The sequence below is a fragment of the Triticum urartu genome, chromosome 3A (genome assembly GCF_056163025.1).
Source record: "Triticum urartu cultivar PI428250 chromosome 3A, HENAU_Tu73, whole genome shotgun sequence".
In the NCBI taxonomy this organism is placed as follows: Eukaryota; Viridiplantae; Streptophyta; class Magnoliopsida; order Poales; family Poaceae; genus Triticum; species Triticum urartu.
This window is the reverse complement of record NC_141875.1, coordinates 717,473,412-717,494,499: the sequence shown is the minus strand read 5'-3', so window position 1 is coordinate 717,494,499 and position 21,088 is coordinate 717,473,412. Positions and strand designations below refer to the sequence as shown.

Here is a 21,088-nt window from a genome sequence, read left to right as displayed (position 1 = left end):
ATTCAACCAGTTGTTGTTTCCCAAGGCTGACAAGCAAGCCTTGGGGTGGAGATCGGAAAGGGAGAACAACAACTAGCTGAGCTGAACTTTGATAGAAGAAGGCATACCTTAGATGTAGAAAATAAGAGATAACTTCAACAAAGGAAGGAGACGATGCCAGGAAAGGTAGATAAATGTATGCAACACCTAAGAACCGTCCGCTCGGACCAACAGGAAGAAGAAGATGAAGCACCAAATCAAGAAACTCGACAGAGAGAAGGATGATGAGGACCAAAACCATTGAGCATAGGTGGAGAAAGCAAGTGTTGTTTGAAGGAAATGTGCCCTAGAGGCAACAATAAAGTTGTTACTTATATTTCCTTATGTAATGATAAATATCTATTGTTCATGCTAGAATTGTATTAACCGTAAACTTGATACATGTGTGAATACATAGACAAAACAAAGTGTCCCTAGTATGCCTTGTAACGCCCGGATAATCAAGCTACAGTAATCCCCTACTAATGATGCCAAGTCATCACTATTACTGTTGCTAATCTCACTTTGATTCAAAACCAATTCAAATTCAATTTTAAAATAAAGTCAAACAAATAAAGTTTTCAAATGTCAAAACAAAAAAAAATTTGTTGGGTTGCAAATATTCACTAGGTAATTATCATGTAGCAACCAACATCATTTGGCTCTCCCTTTAATCCCTAGGAAAATATAAAGTGGCCCAGCAACATATTAGTTGACCTATTCAATTTCTAAAAATGCTTGAACAATTCCGTTGGCTCTAAAACTTTTTATGCAACACCACAATGCTGTTCTTGAATTGTGTGCCAAATTTCAAGTTTGACTAAATTCATTTTTGTCACTCAAATAATTACGAACAGTGGCTAACTGAAATACGTAAAAAGAAAAATAGAAAATAATTTATAGCAAAAAGGGGGCCTAACTACTACTGTGCACTTGTAGCCCATTGCTACAGTGCACAGCCCAGCCCAACAATCCCTTTTCCCCTTCCTCCTGCTACAGGAGACAGGGGTGCCGTGGCAGCCATCCGCCGGTGATGGCCGTGTGTGGCGGCCATCGGCCCCCCTGCCCGCCTACTAGTCGCCCCCGAGACCGGCCCCACCTCCCCGAAACCCTACCCCACTTCCCCCCCTTCCTCGCGCCGCTTCTCTCTCCCACATACGCACCGAGCGTAGTCGACGGCGCACCCTCGTCGATCCCGAAGCCACCGTCGTCCCCGTGCCCCGCCAAGGTGTCTAGCAGCTCCGCCATCGTCTTCTTCGTCTTCGTCGTTCACGAGATCATGCCCGGAGGCACCGTATCAACCGGATCGACCTCGTCTTCCACCTTCGGCCACCGCGACACCATCGCCGGAATTGACGCCTCTGCAGCTCCTAAACTCCTCGAAGAGCCTCCTTGAGCTCCCTTGGTGAGCTCAGCGTCTTCCCTCTCTCTTTTTCTTGCTATCTCGATGCCGTAGTTGTAGTTTTCGCCGGCCGCATCTCTGCACCGCCGCCATGCTCGCCGTTGCCGCTATAACCCCCCCGCGTCCAGCTGCTGCTACTACCGTGCTCTGGAGGGCTTCACGAAGCCGATGCCCCGAGTAACCCGCTCATTTGCGTGCTGTAATGGAAACCCAGCCGCGGTCGCGACCTTGTGGTCGCCATGGCCGGACCTCGCCCTGCGTCCTCTGGACGCGCCCGCCTGCCCATAGCCGCGCGCCCTAGACCCGCACCCGTGTCCACTTCCGCCGCCGGCTGCTGCCCGTGCGCGCCCAGCCGCCCATGGTCGCGCCTCTGCGCCTGCCGCCGATGCCTTCTCCTTGCCGTTGCTCTGCTGCTCTGCTTCCGGCGCTGCTGCTGCTACTCCCGTCCTTGGCTGCTGCTCCCTTGCTGCCGGCGCTGCTGCTCCTTGCTACCTGCTGCTACCGCTGCCCACTGCTGCCTACTGCGGTGCACTACTACCTGCCGCTGCTCCTGCTGCCATAGCTGCTGCTGCTAGTGTTTAAGCCGTGCATGGCCATGGCCTTTGCCTTTGTGCATGGCCGGCTGGCTCTCTGGATGAGGCCAGCCTACCTAGTTTAGTTTATGTTGGCTGATTAGTAATTACGTATAGCTAGTAGTAAATGGCATGTGGGACCTCCCTTGATTAAGTTAGTTAGATGGTTTATTAATGCATGTGGCAATGACATGTGGGCCACACATTCTATTGATCAGTCAATTTGACTCGGTCAACCCAACCCATGGTCCCACCCGTAATACACGCTGGTTAGCACAGCCCCATGTGACATAAGTAACTAGATATTTAATTTTCGAATTGAAATAACTCAGAAAATCTTATAAAGTTTGAAAACTAATAGAAAATAATCCGTAACTCGGATGAAAATACTTTGTACATGAAAGTTGCTCAGAACGACGAGACGAATGCGGATACACTCTCCGTTTGTCTGCCACACATCCCTAGCATAGCAAACACGCAACTTCCCCCCTTCGGTTCGTTTGTCCGAAAACGCGAAACACCGGGGATACTTTGCCGGATGTTTTCCCCCTTCGTCGATATCACCTACTAGTATGTTAGGTCACCTCTAGCACCGCGTAATGCCATTTTACACTTTGTGATGCTTTTATTGCTCTGTTACTTATTGTGTCTCCCCTCCGTTACTTCTTTCCGGTAGACACCGAGACTGCCGGCGACCCCCAGTACGACTATGGTGTTGGCGATCCCTCTCTCTTGCCAGAGCAACCAGGCAAGCCCCCCCTTGATCACCAGATATTGCCTACTCTTCTCTATACTGCTTGCATTAGAGTAGTGTAGCATGTTACTGCTTCCCGTTAATCCTATTCTGATGCATAGCCTGTCATTGTTGCTACAACTATTGATACCTTACCTGCAATCCTAACGCTTAGTATAGGATGCTAGTTTTCCATCAGTGGCCCTACATTCTTGTCCGTCTGCCATGCTATACTATCGGGTCGTGATCACCCGGGAAGTGATCACGGGTATATACTTATATACATAATATATGATACATGTGGTGACTAAAGTCGGGTCGACTCGTGGAGCACCCGCGAGTGATTCACGGATTGGGGGCTGAAAGGACCTTTGTCCCAACGGCCCTCTGTGTGGATCTTTGTGGCGAAGCGACAGGGCAGGTTGAAACCACCTAGGAGAGAGCTGGGCCTGGCCCTGGTCGGCGTTCGCGGTTATTTCAAGATAACACGTTTAACGAGATCTTGGTATTTGATCTGAGTCTAGCCACTGGCCTATACGCACTAACCATCTACGCGGGGACAGTTATGGGCACTCGACGTTGTGGTATCAGCCGAAGCCTTCGTGATGTCAGCGACTGAGCGGCGCGCGCCGGATTGGACTGGAATGCCTGCTAGGCTAGGCCTACTTCCGGCCGGCCTCGCAACGTGCAGGTGTGCAATGGGCGATGGGCCCAGACCCCTGCGCCATAGGATTTAGACCGGCGTGCTGACCTCTCTGTTGTGCCTAGGTAGGGCTGCGACGTGTTGATCTTCCGAGGCCAGGCATGACCCAGGAAAGTGTGTCCGGCCAAAAGGGATCGACCGTGTTGGATTATGTGGTGCACCCCTGCAGGGAAGTTAATCTATTCGAATAGTCGTGATCTTCGGTAACAAGACGACTTGGAGTTGTACCTTGACCTTATGACAACTAGAACCGGATACCTATTAAAACACACCCTTCCAAGTGCCAGATACAACCGGTGATCGCTCTCTCACAGGGCGATGAAGGGAGTATCATCGGTTAGGATTATGCTATGCGATGCTACTTGGTGAACTTACCATCTACTCTCTTCTCCTGCTGCAAGATGGAGGTTACCAGAAGCGTAGTCTTCGATAGGACTAGCTATCCCCCTCTTATTCCGGCATTTTGCAGTTCAATCCACATATGATACCCTTACTCCATTTAATACCAATGCATACATATGTAGTGTAGCTCCTTGCTTGCGAGTACTTTGGATGAGTACTCACGGTTGCCTTGCTCCCTCTTTTCCCCCTTTCTATACCTGATTGCTGCGACCAGACGTTGGAGCCCAGGAGACAGACGCCACCATCGATTACGACTACTACTACTCGGGAGGTGCCTACTATTACGTGGAACCCGCTGACGACGACCAGGAGTAGTTTAGGAGGATCCCAGGCAGGAGGCCTGCGCCTCTTTCGATCTGTATCCCAGTTTGTGCTAGCCTTCTTAAGACAAACTTGTTTAACTTATGTCTGTACTCGGATATTGTTGCTTCCGCTGACTCGTGTATGATCGAGCTCTTGTATTCGAGCCCTCGAGGCCCCTGGCTTCTAATATGATGCTTGTATGACTTATTTAATTTGTAGAGTTGTGTTGTGATATCTTCCCATGAGTCCCTGATCTTGATCGTACACGTTTGCGTGTATGATTAGTGTACGATTGAATCGGGGGCGTCACATGCCTCTACTAGACTAGCTCGTTAATCAAAGATGGATAAGTTTCGTGACCATAGACATGTGTTGTCATTTGATGAACAAGATCGCATCATTAGGAGAATGATGTGATGGACAAGACCCATCCGTTCGCTTAGCATAATGATCGTTAAGTTTTATTGCTACTACTTTCTTCATGACTTATACATATTCCTTTGACTATGAGATTATACAACTGCCGAATACCGGAGGAATACCTTGTGTGCTATCAAACGTCACAACGTAAAAGGGTGATTATAAAGATGCTCTACAGGTATCTCCGAAGGTGTTTTGTTGGGTTGGCATAGATCAAGATTAGGATTTGTCATTCCATGTATCGGAGAGGTATCTATGGGCCCTCTCGGTAATTCACATCACTATAAGCCTTCCAATCAATGTGAGTAATGATTTAATTACGGGATGATGCATTACGGAACGAGTAAAGAGACTTTCCGGTAACGAGATTGAACTAGGTATGATGATACCGACGATAGAATCTCGGGCAAGTAACATACCGATGACAAAGGGAATGAGGTATGTTGTTATGCGGTTTGACCGATAAATATCTTCGTAGAATATGTAGGAGCCAATATGAGCATCCTGGTTCCGCTATTGGTTATTGACCGTAGATGTTTCTCGGTCATGTCTACATAGTTCCCGAACCCGTAGGGTCCGCACGCGTAACGTTCGATGACGATTTGTATTATGAGTTATGAGTTTTGGCGACCGAAGTTTGTTCGGAGTCCCGGATGAGATCACGGACATGACGAGCAGTCTAGAAATGGTTGAGAGGTACAGATTGATATATTGGACGAAGGTGTTTGGACACTGGAATGGTTTCAGAAAGGTTCGGATATTTTTCGGGGTACCGAGGGGTTACCGGAACCCCCCTAGGAAGTATTGGGCCTTCATGGGCCTTAGTGGAAAGGAGAGGAGGGCCGCAAGAGGTGGCCATGCCCCCCCTTCCCCCCATGGCAAGTCCGAATTGGACTAGGGAGGGGGCGGCGCCCCCCTCTTTCCTTCTCCCTTGCTTCCTCCTTCCCTCTCTCCCCCTCTTGGAAAAGGAAGGGGAGTCCAACTAGGATTGGGAGTCCTAGTAGGACTACCCCTATGGCGCCCCCCTCCTTAGCCACCGGCCTCCTCCCTCTCCCCCTTTATATACGTGGCCAGGGGGCAACCCAATACACAACAATTGTTCCTTAGCCGTGTGCGGTGCCCCCCTCCATAGTTTACCACCTCGGTCATATTGTCGTAGTGCTTAGGCAAAGCCCTGCGCGGATCACATCACGAACACCGCCGCCACGCCGTCGTGCTGACGGAACTCTCCCTCGACCCTCTACTGGATCAAGAGCTCAAGGGACGTCATCATGCTGAACGTGTGCTGAACACGGAGGTGTCGTACGTTCGTTACTTGGATCGGTTGTATCGTGAAGACGTTCGACTACATAACACTTCCGCTTTCGGTCTATGAGGGTACGTGCACACACTCTCCCCTCTTGTTGCTATGCATCTCCTAGATAGATATTGCGTGATCGTAGGAAATTTTTTGAATTGCTTTGTTCCCCAACAGTGGCATCTGAGCCATGTCTATGCGTAGATGAAATATGCACGAGCAGAACACAATGAGTTGTGGGCGATAATAGTCATACTGCTTACCACCAACGTCTTACTTTGATTCGGCAGTATTGTTGGACGAAGCGGCCTGGACCGACATTACAAGACCACGTTCATGAGAATGGTTCTACCGACGTGCTTCGCACACATGTGGCTAGCGGGTGTCTATTTCTCCAACTTTAGTTGAGTCGAGTTTGACTACGTACGGTCCTTGTTGAAGGTTAAAACAACACACTTGACCAAAAATCGTTGTGGTTTTGATGCGTAGGTAAGAACGGTTCTTGGTAGAAGCCCGTAACAGCCATGTAAAACTTGCAACAACAAAGTGGAGGATGTCTAACTTGTTTTTGCAGGGCATGTTGTGATGTGATATGGTAAAGACGTGATGAGATATAAATTGTTGTATGAGATGATCATGTTTTGTAAAAGTTATTGGCAACTGGCAGGAGCCTTATGGTTGTCGCTTTATTGTATGAAATGCAATCTCCAGGTAATTAGTTTACTTTGTCACTAAGTAGTAGCGATAGTCGTAGGAGTAATAGTTGGCGAGACGACAATGATGCTACGATGGAGATCAAGGTGTCAAGTCGGCGGTGATGGAGATCATGACGGTGCTTTGGAGATGGAGATCAAAGGCACAAGATGATGATGACCATATCATGTCACATATTTTGATTGCGTGTGATGTTTATCTTTTATGCATCTTATTTTGCTTAGTACGATAGTAGCATTATAAGATGACCCCTCACTAAATTTCAAGGTAAAAGTGTTCTCCATGAGTATTCACCGTTGCTACAGTTCGTCGTGCCGAGACACTGCTACCTCTTGAGCACTTGCGTTGGGTTTCCCTTGAAGAGGAAAGGGTGGTGCAGCAAAGTAGCGTATGTATTTCCCTTAGTTTTTGAGAACCAAGATATCAATCCAGTAGGAGGCCATGCAGGAGTCCCTCGTACCTACACAAACAAATAAATCCTCGCAACCAACGCGATAAGGGGTTGTCAATCCCTACACGGTCACTTACGAGAGTGAGATCTGATAGATATGATAAGATAATATTTTTGGTATTTTTATGATAAAGATGCAAAGTGAAATAAAAGGCAATAAAAATAACTAAGTATTGGAAGATTAATATAATGGAAGATAGACCCGGGGGCCATAGGTTTCACTAGTGGCTTCTCTCGAGAGCATAAGTATTCACGGCGGGTAAACAAATTACTATTGAGCAATTGACAGAATTGAGCATAATTATGAGAATATCTAGGTATGATCATGTATATAGGCATCACGTCCGAGACAAGTAGACCGACTCCTGCCTGCATCTACTACTATTACTCCACACATCGACCGCTATCCAGCATGCATCTAGAGTATTAAGTTCAAGAGAACAGAGTAATGCTTTAGGCAAGATGACATGATGTAGAGGGATAAACTCATGCAATATGATGAAAACCCCATCTTGTTATCCTCGATGGCAACAATACAATACGTGCCTTGCTGCCCCTACTGTCACTGGGAAAAGACACCGCGAGATTGAACCCAAAGCTAAGCACTTCTCCCATTGCAAGAAAGATCAATCTAGTAGGCCAAATCAAACTGATAATTCGAAGAGAATTGTAAAGATAACCAAAAATACATAAAGGAATTCAGAGAAGGTTCAAATATTGTTCATAGATAAACTTGATCATAAACCCACAATTCATCGGTCTCAACAAACACACTGCAAAAGAAATTACATCGAATAGATCTCCATAAGAGAGGGGGAGAACTTTGTATTGAGATCCAAAAAGAGAGAAGAAGCCATCTAGATAATAACTATGGACCCGTAGGTCTGAGGTAAACTACTCACACTTCATCGGAAGGGCTATGGTGTTGATGTAGAAGCCCTCTGTGATCGATGCCCTCTCCGGCAGAGCTCCAGAATAGGCCCCAAGATGTGATCTCGTGGATACAGAAAGTTACGGTGGTGGAATTAGGGTTTTGGCTCCGTATTTGGTAGTTTGGGGGTATGTAGGTATATATAGGAGGAAGGAGTATGTCGGTGGAGCAAAAGGGGGCCCACGAGGGTGGAGGGCGCGCCCAGGGGGTAGGCACGCCCCCTACCTCGTGGCCTCCTGCTTGATGTCTTGACGTAGGGTCCAAGTCCTCTGGATCATGTTCGTTCCGTAAATCACGTTCCCGAAGGTTTCATTCCGTTTGGCCTATGTTTGATATTCTTTTTCTGCGAAACCCTAAAATAGGCAAAAAAAAACAGCAATTCTGGGCTGGGCCTCCGGTTAATAGGTTAGTCCAAAAAATAATATAAAAGTGTATAATAAAGCCCAATAATGTCCAAAACAGAATATAATATAGCATGGAACAATCAAAAATTATAGATACATTGGAGACGTATCAGACACCATGTGATGATCAGGTGTGATAAGCTCTACGTTCACATACAACGGGTGCAAGCCAGTTTTGCATGTGCAGGATACTCAGGTTAAACTTGATTAGCCTAGCATATGCAGATATGGCGTCGGAACAGTGAGACTGAAAGGTCAAACATGAATCATATCGGAGATATGATCAACATAGAGATGTTCACCATTGAAAACTACTCCATCTCACATGATGATCGGATATGGTTTAGTTGATATGGATCACGTGATCATTTAGATGACTAGAGGGATGTCTATCTAAGTGGGAGTTCTTCAGTAATATGATTAATTTAACTTTAATTTATCATGAACCTAGTACCTGATAGTTTTTGCATGTCTATGTTGTTGTATATCAATGGCTCGTGCTACCGTTCCCTTGAATTTTAATGCGTTCGTAGAGAAAGCTAAGTTGAAATATGATGGTAGCAACTACACGGACTAGGTCCGTAACTTGAGGATTATCCTCATTTCTGCACAGAAGAATTACGTCCTGGAAGCACCGCTAGGTCTACCACCTGCGCCAGCAACTGTAGACATTGTGAATGCCTCGCAGTCACGTGTTGATGACTACTCGATAGTTCAGTGTGCCATGCTTTACGGCCTAGAATCGGGACTTTAAAGATGTTTTGAACGTCATGGAGCATATGAGATGTTCCAGGAGTTGAAGTTAATATTCCAAGCAAATGCCCGAGTTGAGAGATATGAAGTCTCCAACAAGTTCTATAGCTGCAAAATGGAGGAGAATAGTTCTGTCAGTGAACACATACTAAGAATGTCTGGGTACCATAACCACTTGACTCAGCTGGGAGTTAATCTTCCTGATGATAGTGTCATTGACAGAGTTCTTCAGTCGCTGCCACCAAGCTATAAAGGCTTCATGATGAACTATAATATGCAAGGGATGGAAAAGGCAATTCCCGAGCTCTTCGTGATGCTAAAGGCTGCGGAGGTAGAAATCAAGAAGGAGCATCAAGTGTTGATGGTTAATAAGACCACTAGTTTCAAGAAAAAGGGCAAAGGGAAGAAGGGGAACTTCAAGAAGAATTGCAAGCAAGTTGCTACTCCCGGTAAGAAGCCCAAGTCTGGCCCTAAGCCTGAAACTGAGTGCTTCTACTGCAAAGCGACTGGTCACTGGAAGCGGAACTGCCCCAAGTATTTGGTGGATAAGAAGGATGGCAAAGTGAAAGGTATATTTGATATACATGTTATTGATGTGTAACTTACTAATGCTTGTAGTAGAGCCTGGCTATTTGATACTGGTTCTGTTGCTCATATTTGCAACTCAAAACATGGGCTACGGTTTAAACGAACATTGTCTAAGGACGAGTTGAGGATGCGCGTGGGAAATGGTTCCAAAGTCGATATGATCGCCTTCGGCACGCTACCTCCACATCTACCATCGGGATTAGTTTTAGACCTGAGTAATTGTTTTTTGGTGCCAGCGTTGAGCATGAACATTATATATGGATCTTGTTTGATGCGAGACGGTTATTCATTTAAATCAAAGAATGATGGTTGTTCTATTTATATGAGTAATATCTTTTATGGTCATGCACCCTTGATGAGTGGTCTATTTCTGTTGAATCTTCATTGTAGTGATACACCTATTCATAATATTGAAGCCAAAAGATGCAAAGTTAATAATGATAGTGCAAATTATTTGTGGCACTGCCGTTTAGGTCATATTGGTGTAAAGCGCATGAAGAAACTCCATGCTGATGGACTTTTGGAATCACTTGATTATGAATCACTTGATACTTGTGAACCATGCCTCATGGGCAAGACGACTAAGACTCCGTTCTCTGGAACAATGGAGCAAGCAACTGACTTATTGAAAATAATACATACTCATGTATGTTGTCCAATAAGTGTTGAGGCTCGTGGCGGGTATCGTTATTATCTGACCTTCACAGATGATTTGAGCAGATATGGGTATATCTACTTAATGAAACATAAGTCTGAAACATATGAAAAGTTCAAAGAATTTCAGAGTGAAGTGGACAATCATCGTAACAAGAAAATAAAGTTTCTACGATCTGATCATGGAGGTGAATATTTCAGTTATGAGTTTGGTCTTCATTTGAAACAATGTGGAATAGTTTCGCAACTCACGCCACCTGGAAAACCACAGCTAATGGTGTGTCTGAACGTCGTAACCGTACTTTATTAGATATGGTGCGATCTATGATGTGTCTTACTGATTTACCGCCGTCGTTTTGGGGTTATGCTTTAGAGACGGCTGCATTCACGTTAAATAGGGCACCATCTAAATCCAGTGAGACGACACCATATGAACTGTGGTTTGGCAAGAAACTTAAGCTGTCGTTTCTTAAAGTTTGGGGCTACGATGCTTATGTGAAAAAGCTTTAACCTGATAAGCTCGAACCCAAATCGGAGAAATGTCTCTTCATAGGATACCCAAAGGAGACTATTGGGTACACCTTCTATCACATATCCGAAGGCAAGATATTCGTTGCTAAGAATGGATCCTTTCTAGAGAAGGAGTTTCTCTCGAAAGAAGTAATTGGGAGGAAAGTAGAAAACTTGATGAGGTAATTGTACCTTCTCCCGAATTGGAAAGTAGTTCATCACAGAAATCAGTTCCAGTGATTCCTACATCAATTAGTGAGGAAGTTAATGATGATGATCATGAAACTACAGACAAGTTACTATCGAACCTCGTAGGTCAATCAGAGTACGATCCGCACCAAGTGGTATGGTAATCCCGTTCTGGAAGTCATGTTACTAGACAATGATGAACCTATGAACTATGAGGGAGCGATGATGAGCCCAGATTCCGCAAAATGGCTTGAGGCCATGAAAGCTGAGATAGGATCCATATATAAGAACAAAGTGTGGACTTTGGTGGACTTGCGCGATGATCGGCAAACCATTGAGAATAAATGGATCTTCAAGAGGAAGATGGACGCTGATGGTAGTGTTACTATCTACAAATCTCGACTTATCACGAAAGGTTTTCGACAAGTTCAAGGTTTTGACTATGATGAGATTTTCTCACTCGTAGTGATGCTTACGTCTGTCCGAATCATGTTAGCAATTGCCGTATTCTATGAAATCTGGCAAATGGATAACAAAACTGCATTCCTCAATGGATTTATTAAAGAAGAGTTGTATATGATGTAAATAGAAAGTTTTGTTAATCCTAAAGGTGCTAACAAAATGTGCAAGCTCCAGCGATCCATCTATGGACTGGTCCAAGCATCTTGGAGTTGGAATATACGCTTTGATGAGTTGATCAAAGCATATAGTTTTATACAGACTTGCAGTAAAGCCTTTAGTTACAAGAAAGTGAGTGGGAGCACTACAGCCTTTCCGATAAGTATATGTGAATGACATATTGTTGATCGGAAATGATGTAGAATTTTCTGGAATGCATAAAGGAGTATTTGAAAGGAGTTTTTTCAAAGACCTTAGTGAAGCTGCTTACATATTGGGCATCAAGATCTATAGAGATAGATCAAGAGGCTTGATAAGATTTTTCAATGAGTACATACATTGACAAGATTTTGAAGTAGTTCAAACTAGAAATGTCAAAGAAGGAGTTCTTGCCTATATTGCAAGGTGTAAAGTTGAGTAAGACTCAAAATCCGACCATGACAGAAAATAGAAAAAGAGAATGAAAGTCATTCCCTATGCCTCAGACATAGGTTCTATAAAGTATGCTATGCTGTGTACCACACCTATAGTGTACCTTGCCATGAGTTTGGGAAGGGGGTACGATAGTGATCCAGGAGTGGATCACTGGACATCGGTCAAAGTTATCCTTAGAGGACTAAGGAAATATTTCTCGGTTATGGAAGTGACAAAGAGTTTTTCGTAAAGAGTTATATCGATGCAAGCTTTTACACCAATCCAAATGACTCTGAGTCACAATCCGGATACATATTGAAAGTGGGAGCAATTAGTTAGAGTATCTCCATGCAGAGCATTGTAGACATAGAAAATTTGCAAAATACATACGGCTCTGAATGTGACGGACCCGTTGACTAAACTTCTCTCACAAAGAAAAACATGATCACACCTTAGTACTCTTTGGGTGTTAATCACATAGCGATGTGAACTAGGTTATTGACTCTTGTAAACCCTTTTTGTGTTAGTCACATGGCGATGTGAACTAATCACATAAAGATGTGAACTATTGGTGTTAAATCACATGCCGATGTGAACTAGATTATTGACTCTAGTGCAAGTGGGAGACTGAAGGAAATGTGCACTAGAGGCAATAATAAAGTTGTTATTTATATTTCCTTATGTCATGATAAATATCTATTGTTCATGCTAGAATTGTATTAACCTGAAACTTGATACATGTGCGAATACAGACAAAACAAAGTGTCCCTAGTATGCCTCTACTAGACTAGCTCGTCAATCAAAGATGGTTAAGTTTCCTAACCATAGACATGTGTTGTCATTTGATGAAGGGGATCACATCATTAGGAGACTGATGTGATGGACAAGACCCATCCGTTAGCATAGCTTAATGATCGTTAAGTTTTATTGCTCCTACTTTTTCATGACTTATACATATTCCTTTGACGGTGAGATTATGCAATTCCCGAATACCGGAGGAATACCTTGTGTGCTATCAAACGTCACAACGTAAAAGGGTGATTATAAAGATGCTCTACAGGTATCTCCGAAGGTGTTTTGTTGGGTTGGCATAGATCAAGATTAGGATTTGTCACTCCGTGTATCGGAGAGGTATCTCTGAGCCCTCTCGGTAATGCACATCACTATAAGCCGATAACGAGATTGAACTAGGTATGATGGTACCGAGATTGAACTAGGTATGATGGTACCGACGATCGAATCTTGGGCAAGTAACATACCGATGACAAAGGGAATGACGTATGTTGTTATGCGGTTTGACCGATAAAGATCTTCGAAGAATATGCAGGAGCCAATATGAGAATCCAGGTTCCGCTATTGGTTATTGACCGGAGATGTGTCTCGGTCATGTCTACATAGTTCTCGAACCCGTAGGGTCCGCACGCTTAACGTTCGATGATGATTTGTATTATGAATTATGTGTTTTGGTGACCAAAGTTTGTTCGGAGTCCCGGATGAGATCACAGACATGACAACGAGTCTCAAAATGGTCGAGAGGTAAAGATTGATATATTGGACGAAGGTATTCGGACACCAGAATGGTTTCGGAAAGGTTGAGATATTTTTCGGGGTACCGAGGGGTTACCGGAACCCCCCGGAGAAGTATTGGGCCTTCATGGGCCTTAGTGGAAAGGAGAGGAGGGCCGCAAGGGGTGCCCCCCATGGCAAGTCCGAATTGGACTAGGGAGGGGGCGGCGCCCCCCTCTTTCCTTCTCCCTCGCTTCCTCCTTCCCTCTCTCCCCCTCTTGGAAAAGGAAGGGGAGTCCAACTAGGATTGGGAGTCCTAGTAGGACTACCCCTATGGTGGCCCCCTCCTTAGCCACCGGCCTCCTCCCTCTCCCCCTTTATATACGTGGCCAGGGGGCAACCCAATACACAACAATTGTTCCTTAGCCATGTGCGGTGCCCCCCTCCACAGTTTACCACCTCGGTCATATTGTCGTAGTGCTTAGGCAAAGCCCTGCGCGGATCACATCACGAACACCGCCGCCACGCCGTCGTGCTGACGGAACTCTCCCTCGACCCTCTACTGGATCAAGAGCTCGAGGGACGTCATCATGCTGAACATGTGCTGAACACAGTGGTGCCGTACGTTTGGTACATGGATCAGTTGGATCATGAAGACATTCGACTACATCAACCGCGTTACTAAACGCTTCAGCTTTCGCTCTACGAGGGTACGTGGACACACTCTCCCCTCTTGTTGCTATGCATCTCCTAGATATATCTTGCGTGATCGTAGGAAATTTTTTAATTGCTTCGTTCCCCAACATCGTTGTACCTAAAGATAAAGAAAAAACAAGGCACTAAATCCACGAATGAATGACCAACCATTGCCGACATCCCTTCCACCACCATGGTGTCAAGATCCAATATAAAGGAAGAGGAAGTCGTAATGGAGGAGATGGGGCAACGCCAACAAAATTTCAACAGAGAGGATGAGGAAGAGAGACCAAGAGGATATAGTATATTTATAAGGGTAGAGAGCCCACCGCCACTAGGAAAACATACAACCTACAACTAAAGGAATAGGAATGCGGGCCCCCTCTTGCCTCCCCAACCAGCAAGGCAATAGGATCTGGGAGAGAGAGGGCCAGAGGTGATGAAGACAAAGGAACAAAGAAGACAGGGGGCAGAGGGGCACGAGGTTGGGCGAAAGGGAAAGGTATTCTTAAGACGATGAATAAGCTAGACTTCAACAACAACCTTGACCCAAGGTATGCCAATGGCCTAATACCAACATACACTTTGTTTTATTGTTTGATTACATCGAATATTTGTGTCTTTGTTTGGTGTGAAGTCAATTTTCATTTTTAATGTAGCTTGCATATTTTAGTTTTTTGTCGACAACGAATAGGTTGAGCGATGGTCCAACTGGTGAATCCTGAACCTATAACGTTACTGGTTAGGGTGCTTCTTCGATTTTTTAACTATGCACGTAAGCTGGTCCATAAATAGACCACACAAGGAGGAGCGATGTTACCAGTTAGAGTAGCAGGACCACGAGCACGTGGTGGGGTTGGATTTTTGCTGGTCACGCGGGTCATGTCCCCACCATCTCCTCCGCCACGACGCTCTTGCCGAGACGAAGTGGCGCTCCCCCCCCTCCCCGCATCTTCAGGCTCACACGGATGAGCCAAGCCGCTGCAGCCCCCACCCCACTGCACCTGGTGAGTGGAGGCAGCCTGCATCCCATCGGTCGCCTCGTCCCATCTCTCGAACCCAGAGTCGCCGGATCCCGAGAACCTTGTCGTCGAGGAGTCCCCGGTCTCCGCCTTGCGCTTCCAGGCATGAGAATTGAAGCCGCGGCCGCGACCACCATCGAAGCGACCAGCACCACGGCCATGGCGCCCCGCGCCGAATCCGTCCCCTCTCATCTCAGGAATGCTATCCACTCGAGGCACAACGGGTGTAGATGGCAGGGAAGAAGAAGCAACTACTTGAGAAAATGAGCGGGCATCGCCATGGATTTTCCCCTCCCACCATGAGAACGATTGCCGAACACTAGATCTAGCAGGTGGGGGGCATCCGAGAAGTGGGAGAAACACTCGTCGAGATCTAGAATGGGGGGAATTGGAGCGGCTGGGCGCTTAATACCTGTCTCAGCCCCCGAAACCCTAGCGTCGCTCGATCCATGGCGGTTGGATCTCTCATCCACCACGTGGCGAGCATCGGTCTCATGGCGGACCAGTCCACGCCCTAGCACCCCGGCCCAGCTGTCAGGGTCGGCGGAGAGCGTCGCGCGGGGGTTCCGCGTGCCCAATCCTCTCGTGAGCCACAGCCGACGTGTCGCCCTTCTCTGTTGCTGTTGCGGTTGTACCGCGCGACGCTGCTGCCACTCCGCCGATCGCCGCGGCCGTCGCCGGAATTCTGTCCCTGAACCCTCGCAAGGTGACACGGGAAGGAGACGGTATCACCGATGTCGATAAACTCACCCTGTTGGAGAAAACGAGTGTCCACGGTTCCCCCGCGATCGTTGAGGAGAACGATGTGGAGGGCCTCGTGCCGAAGCCAGAGCACACCGTCGGTCAGGGAGAACCGCCGCGCCGCCGCGATGTCCGCCGCGAACAGGACTCGCCAGCGCACGTCGCACGCTATCCCGATGGACCAAGTTACTATTCAATCAAGCTGCATGCCATTATCCTCTCATGTCATTTTTACTCTGCCGGCCGGTGCATTTCGGTATTAAAGCCGGTGCGCCCCGGACCAAAACCGCACCCGTACGTCGTCGACCCGACTTTACCCATCGGGTGGTCACGAAGCAAACAAATGCTCGAGAAATATATGCAGGGATGTACATGTCGCTGAAACAGATGCCACGTCATGCAGAGGATAGACGCCATGGAGTCCTGCCGACGCACTACGAAGCTGGCCACGTGAAAATACAATGAATCTTGACGTTTTCGAATGGTATAATATGATCCTCGCCGTGAAATGTATGTAGCTTTGGTCCAGATCTGTTATGCTCGTCCCGGCATTTCCATTAAGACTGGAACCTACTACAAGCATGTGTCCGGCTACCCCCTATCGCTCTCGGCCCATCGCCGGCGTGGCCCATCCGTAATGACGCTGGCCAGTGGATCCATGTGCTGCTCTTCAATGCGGACGGAGCGCGGTCCTCCGCCGTGCCAGCAAGTAGACCGGCGCCCGGCAGCGACCCGCGCCGCTCTGCTAGACCTGGACCGCACCGGGGAGACTGGGTGGTTGGTGTTGTTGGTGGCGGTGGGTTGTGGGGGGTGGCCTGACGAGGCGAGCATCCACAGGTTCCACCTACCACACGCAGCGGGAACAGTTGGCGCATGTCGCGCCGGCGCGGTAGCCTGGTAGGGTGGTATGGGGGTAGGTGAGGGCATCTCCAGCCGTTGGCCCCCAGGGGGCGCCTAAAATCGCCGCCTGGGGGTGAGCCGGCGCAAAAATTGGGTCTGGGGGCGAGTTGGTCCCCAGCCGCCGGCCCCAGGGCCGCCCCCAGGCACGTTTTAAAATAAAAGAAGTTCGGTGCAGTTCGGCTTAAACACGATAAAATTCAGCCAAACACAATAAATTTCGGCACATTTCGGCGAAGTTCGCGAATTTTCATTACATAGCACATATACATAAACTAATCTAAAGGAAAAACTGGCTGAAGTCGCCGCCGTCGCTGCCATCGTCGTCGTCGGCCTTCTCCTCCTTGACATGGGCGCCCCTGCTGGACCCCTGCCCGGCGTCGCCATGGCGGACTGGTGGCGGCGCATCGTCGTCGTCGTCGTCGCTGTCGCAGATGACGACGACTCCGCCTTCGTCGCGGCCGCTGATGAAGCTATGTACTTAGGGTAGGGGCATGGACCTGTCCTAAGTACCCTACCCAAGGACATCCCTAGAAGAAGTCACCTTTCAATCGACTTGGAGTATCCCACTCGACGGATTCAAGACACTCGACCACGAAGCAATCACCCGACCAAGATCCAACCACTCGACTGCCAGGAGATCTAAAATCACCCTGCACGCAAACGGTCGGTCATTAAGTAGCTTTTATGGTCATCATGGCACTTTATTAGGGGCGTTACCAGTAACCCCCAGTCTTAATGTACTTTAAATCCTGCATTACTGAGGGCTGGAGGGGCCTGGCGAACTCTATATAAGCCACCCCCCTCCTCAGTATCAAGGGTTCGCACCCCTATTATTCATACACACATAATTCAGTCGACCGCCTCCGGGCACCGAGACGTAGGGCTGTTACTTCCTCCGAGAAGGGCCTGAACTCGTAATCCTCGTGTGCTTACAACTCCTCCATAGCTAAGATCTAGCCTCTCCATACATACCCCCCTACATCACTGTCAGAGTTAGAACCACGACAGTTGGCGCCCACCGTGGGGCTAGGAGTCTTAGCGCCTAGTTTGAGAAGTTGCGATTTTTTCCGATCTCTTTGATCATGGTTTCGGGCGGAGCTTTGGTGGAGGGCCGCGAGATCCGTCTCGGCGCGCTCACGTTCATCGCCGACGACTCCGCTTGGCTTCAGGAGGCTCCACTCGACGTCGACGCGCTTCCTGTCCACGGGGCGACGCACTTTCGCGCATGCGTCCGTGGTGTCCTCCTGCGGCAGCCGTCGACCCAATATCGGTCGGCTCCTGTGGCATCTCCCCGCCCTGTTTCTCGCCGGCGCAAGCGCTCCGGTCGGTCGAGGCTTCAGAGGTGGGTGAGACATGCGGTGGCCCGCCAGTCGGCCACCCCACAAGTCGCGGCAATCGAGCCCGACGAATCCCTCTACGACCTGTTCGACTGGCTCCGCAGAGACCACATCCGAATGCAACAGCAGTGACCCAGCTGCAGAGGTTCTGGTGATCGATGGGCCACGCAGTCCTCCCGGTTTCCTCCGTGCTCTCATGTCATTGCAGCGGGAGGAGCTTCGCCGCCGGAACATGGATGCACTCCACACTCCTATCGTTGGAGAAACCCCCGAGGCCCGAGCCTTGGAGGACGCACGCTTGGCTAACTTGGCCGAGCGCACTCGACTGGAGAATCTCCAGCGAATACTCGACGAGCGAGCGCGTCAACGGGCTCCAGAATCCAGTCGACATCAACTCTTTCCGCCCCCGCAGGTCTATTGTACTCCGATTCAGAATTTGGTGGCTGCGGCCCATATAGCAGAGTCGATTCAGCCCTCCCAGTCAGAGGCTGGCAGAGGCTTGTTGCAAATCAGAGCGTTGCTCCAGGCAGCGGGAGACCAGAATTCCGCTGTTTCTCAGTCGCGAAATAGGATCCATAGTCGATCCGTTGCAACGGATACAGTCCAGTTGGCTCACAGCCCAAGATCGCCTCCGAGGCGTGAGGGACGTGGAGACCGGCGTGATCAGTACTGAAGGAATGAGCAGTATGATCACCGATTTGATCGTGATGATCGACGTTGAGTGCCAACCCCTCCCCCGAGGAGTGGATCATTTGTGCCTCGACAGCAGGATGACAGACGCCCTCATAGTGTTGGGCGGAGAGTTCCAGTCGACCCCAGGGAACCAGGCTTTGATGCGAGGTCCATTCTCGTTCAAGGTTTGGTCGACAGGAATAGAGCTCACCGAGAAGGCCACGACAGGGATGCGCCTACCAGTAGCAGAGTATATGTTTCAGGGCCGGAGTGTTTCAGTTGAGCCATCAGAGCCGCTGTAATTCCTCCCAACTTCAGGTTGGCGACTGGAGTTAGTAAGTTCACCAGTGAGTCCAAACCCGATACTTGGCTCGAAGATTACCGAGTGGCTGTCCAGATTGGCGGTGGGAATGATGAGGTAGCCATGAAGCACCTGCCTCTCATGTTAGAAGGCTCGGCCAGAGCGTGGCTGAATCAGTTAGCACCCATCAACATTTACACTTGGGAGGATCTCTCCCGAGTGTTTGTCACCACATTTGAAGGAACATGCAAGCGACCTGCAGGCCTTACGGAATTGCAGTCTTGCGTGCAGAAACCAAATGAAACTCTGCGGGATTACATCCAAAGGTGGATCACATTGCATCACACAGTTGAAAATGTACCAGATCATCAAGCAGTTTGTGCCTTTAAAGAAGGTGTTAAGTACAGAGAATTGAATCTGAAGTTCGGTCGAACCGGAGAGATGTCTCTGAATCGAATGATGGAGATTGCCACCAAATACGCTAATGGTGAAGATGAGGATCGACTCCGGAGTGGCAAGCATCAAGCAGTCGCCCAGGAAACCGGAGGAAATTCCAATCGGAAACAGAAGCGGAAAGCCGAGCCAGCCGCTCCTGGGGAGGCCCTGGCCGTAACCCAGGGAAAATTTAAGGGAAAACCCAAAGGACCTTGGAACCCCAAGAAAGTTAAAGACCAAGATGGAAATGATGTTTTGGATCTACCGTGTCACATCCACACCAAGAAAGATGAAGAGGGTAAACTCATTTACCCAAAGCATACCACTCGATAGTGTCGGCTTCTGATCCAGCAGTTTCAGGGCAAGCAGTCCAAAGATAAGGAAAAGGAGTCGGACAAAGTTGAGGACAAGGAAGATAGTGACGATGGGTACCCCCAGGTCAATTCCACCCTGATGATTTTTGCTGATGTTGAGAGCAAAAGTCGACTGAAGGTTATTAACCGTGAGGTAAATATGGTTGCTCCGGCAACACCCAATTATCTGAAGTGGTCCCAGACTGCCATCACATTCGACCAGTCTGATCACCCTACGCACATTGCCACCCCTGGGAGGCAAGCTCTGGTGGTCGACCCAGTTGTCGAAGGCACTCGACTGACCAAAGTCCTGATGGATGGAGGCAGCGGTTTGAACATACTGTATGCAGAAACATTGAAAGGGATGGGCATTCCGATGTCCAGGCTCAGTACCAGTAACATGAGTTTCCATGGAGTCATTCCTGGGAAGAAAACCGAGTCACTCGGCCAAATTGCTCTTGATGTGGTTTTTGGTGATTCCAAGAATTACCGCAAGGAAAAGTTGGCATTCGAAGTTGTGGATTTCCAAAGTGCTTATCACGCTATTTTGGGCAGGCCAGCTTATGCACGCTTCATGGCTCGGCCATGTTATGTGTATCTCAAATTGAAGATGCCTGGTCCCAAAGGTGTGATCACTGTTACAGGCAATCGGAAGAAAGCAGAAGAGTGTTTTCAGAAAGGCTCAAAGATTGCTGATGCTCAGATGGCAGTGGTCGAGCTGCAAGAGTATCAGAAGACTGCAGATCCGAGTGAGTTGCTACGAGCTAAGAAGCCTGCTTCAGAATCAGCTTTTCAGTCATCCGGTGAAACGAAGGCAGTTCACATTCACCCGACCGATCCAAACGCTGCTCCGACTCACATCTCAACGACGGTCGACTCCAAATAGGAAGAAGCGCTCATCCAGTTCCTCCGTGAGAACTGGGACATCTTCGCATGGAAGCCTGCTGACATACCTGGAGTTCCCAGGGGGCTGGCTGAGCACCGTCTACGAGTCGACCCAAAATTTAAACCTGTGAAAGAACATCTTCGACGGTCCGCCGTCCAGAAGA

At 48.1% G+C, this 21,088-nt stretch overlaps 1 long non-coding RNA gene across 1 annotated transcript; it reads left to right on the top strand.

Annotated features, from left to right (window-relative positions):
- The first annotated feature begins 978 nt into the window (after positions 1-978).
- LOC147982089 (uncharacterized) lies at positions 979-4,345 on the top strand. Its single transcript, XR_015599106.1, has 3 exons — positions 979-1,423; positions 2,669-2,740; positions 4,045-4,345. It is a non-coding gene; the product is annotated as an uncharacterized LOC147982089 (long non-coding RNA).
- Positions 4,346-21,088: the final 16,743 nt, after the last annotated feature.